This window comes from Empidonax traillii, unplaced genomic scaffold (assembly GCF_003031625.1).
Source record: "Empidonax traillii isolate 1590-97213 ecotype Southwest subspecies unplaced genomic scaffold, ASM303162v1 scaffold498:size1131258, whole genome shotgun sequence".
In the NCBI taxonomy this organism is placed as follows: Eukaryota; Metazoa; Chordata; class Aves; order Passeriformes; family Tyrannidae; genus Empidonax; species Empidonax traillii.
In genome coordinates this window covers 134,598-137,318 of record NW_020955691.1, presented here as the reverse complement: position 1 = coordinate 137,318, position 2,721 = coordinate 134,598, and the positions used below count along the sequence as shown (strand labels likewise).

Here is a 2,721-nt window from a genome sequence, read left to right as displayed (position 1 = left end):
TTCCCGCCGCGCGCGCGCGGGCGCTGCTGTAACGGCCGCGGCACCGCGTGCCGGGGCGCGCTCACGTGACGGGGCTGATTGGCTGGGGCGCGCGCGCCCACTCCGCTCGCGCCGGGCCGGGCAGGGCAGGGCGGGACCCGCCGCACCCGGCACCGCGAATTGGGAACCGCACACAGCACCGGGCACTGGGACCGGGCACAGCACACACCACACAGCACCGGGCACTGGGACCGGGCACAGCACACACGGCACCGGGCACTGGGACCGGGCACTGGGACCGGGCACAGGGACCGGGCACAGCACACACCGCACAGCACCGGGCACTGGGACCGGGCACAGCACACACCGCACAGCACCGGGCACTGGGACCGGGCACAGCACACACGGCACCGGGCACCGCACCACACACAGCACCGAGCATTGGGCACCGCGCACCGCACGCAGCGCCGGGCACTGCACCGCGCCGGGTCATTGCTGTCCTGCCCTCAGCGGGTCCCGCTCCGTGCTCAGGTGAGACGCTGCGGCCCCGGTCGCGGGAAGAAGGGAGGAAAGGAGGGAGGGAGGGAGCGGGCGGGTGCTGCCCAGCGCTGCCCAGCGCTGCCCAGCGCTGCCCGCTGTCTGGGCTTCCCGAGGCTCTCCCCGCGGGACGCGGTGACCCGGCGCGGTGGGAGTTGCGCTGCGGGAAGGAAGGAGGGGTGGGTGGCTGAGGAGCCCAGCGGGCCGGGGGCGCTCCCCGTTCCTGACCGGAGCCCCCGGCTCCTGCCCTGGCGGGGTCGCGGTACCCGCGCGGCTCTCCCTGGTGTCCCGTGCCCTTCAGCGGCAAGGCCAGGACTGCTGACGGCTCGCCCGGGTGTCAGGCGGTGGTGCTGCATCGCTGCCGAGCCATTGGATACCGTTAGGTGTTCGGCGTTTCTGAACGCGCTGCGTTCGAACAGTGCGCTGTGGTGGTTATCGCCGCACCTGGCAGGACTTTTACACGTTCATGCAGAAAATTTACCGTGGCTACCCCCTCTACGTGAAAACTAGATGGACAAATCTAAAATCTGTTTGTATTTCACTTTCTAGATGTTGGTTTGGCACATTTTCCATAGAAATGAAACTTTCTTCTCCTGTAGAATCTCCAGGCACTTTCTGAAAGCACAGCTTGAAAAGCAATTTGCTGAATTAACGTAGCATGCACAAAGATAACCTGAGTTGACGTACTAGCAGAATAACATCTATCTCGTGAGCAGAAATGGAATATTCCTGCCCTTAGGTTCCTTTCTAATCTTAAATTATTAATGGTTCTCTGCATTACAAGAATGAAATTTGTAATTGGTACAGAGTGCAAATGCGTGTAGAGAACCGGATACAAGAAGAGCTGATTATGAAGATGTACCTCCCAAAAAGACTAGCAGGAGGATGAAGTTAGAGAGCCTCTTCTCTTCTTTACAGTTGTTGAGAACCTCTGGGGAGAAGCACTGGGCTGTACCCAGCCCAACTCTTTTGCAGCTCTCCAAAAAAAGGAATGAGAAAAGGGCAATACTTTTCCCTCCTTGAGGAGCATAGGAAATTAGAGCTTTAGCACATGCACTTTTTAGCAGCTGTTTAACTAAGTCGTTATGGGTGCTCCTAAGGGTGAGTTAGTGGCAATCATAGTGTCCCATCTTCTTTTAGAACCTGATTGTCAACTTCTCACCAAATGTTGTCATTTGTACTTAGTTAAATAGAAATCTTTATATCACATGTCATCAGTTTCTTTTGTCTATCCAGTCAATGCAGGAAAAAATTCCTTTTTCTCTAAGGGAGACCCCAGAAAAAGCACACTTGCCTAAATTGAAGTAGAAAGGGCAAAACACTTGCATTTACTATGGATTCTAGAACATTAATGGTTTGAAAATGTCTCGAGAGGAAATGTTGGTTTAGGTATCAATGGGAAGTAAAATTTCTACGGTCTGTTCAACCATGTAATGTACAGCAAGTGAGGTGTGTCATAGTAAAGATTACAACAGTGAATTAAGGTTCTGCTCTTTCTTTTACTTGAACTTCTTCCGGTATTTGAACTCTTAAAGGCAAAAGTTTGAAGTGAGGCTTAAAAGCATTTTTCTTCTACAGGATCCTTCAAAGTTTGTTGAAGAGATTTGGGGTAGATGTACTGTGAATGTGTGGTGTTACAGAAACTGAAAGGAATACATAGAGATGATGGGCTGGTAAAAGAAAACTAGAGTAGTTTTAGAGGATAAAGTTTTGCAATGTTTTTAGTTTTGTAATAATCTTCAAAAAAAACCCCAGGGGTGGGACAAAGACTGGATCAGCTTGGGTTTCTGAACAACCCAAAGCTGAAGCTGAGGTGGATTTGAGGAGAAAACTGGGCTGAGTTTTCTGTAGTGTCGCTGTGGTAGAGGAGTGTCTTGCCCATAATAGAAGAGGCTCCTAGACCTGATCACACATGACTGTTGGCCCCAACAAGTCATCCAGGGAGCCTAGTGTTCCACCTGGCCTTGTCTGCATTCCTTCTGGGCCTGGTTTACCCTGCAAACGTTTCACCTGCCAACCTGCAGCAACAACCACCTGCTCCTCACCTTCCTGCCTATTTAAAGGAAATTCCCCCCTTGGGAGAATTAGACCATTTAAGTACATCCCTCCCTGAATTGCTCTGTGTTCCAGCTGGCTTTAGTGTCCCTCAGCTTACACTGACCTTGCTGCATGTCCTGCAGACAGTACCACGGTGTGCTTGCTGTT

The 2,721-nt window shown here is 52.8% G+C and overlaps 1 protein-coding gene across 2 annotated transcripts in view; it reads left to right on the top strand.

Annotated features, from left to right (window-relative positions):
* The window catches only part of RHOBTB1 (Rho related BTB domain containing 1), a 56,110-nt gene that overhangs the window by 2,339 nt on the left and 51,050 nt on the right, over nt 1-2,721 (top strand). The window contains exon 1 of one of the 2 annotated variants that reach the window (XM_027896459.1): nt 435-510. The exons of the other annotated variant lie outside the window; for it this stretch is intronic. The gene's annotated coding sequence lies outside the window, so the exon portion shown is untranslated. Of the gene's footprint in view, nt 1-434; nt 511-2,721 lie in introns of those variants that run through there. 2 annotated transcript variants of the gene reach the window in all.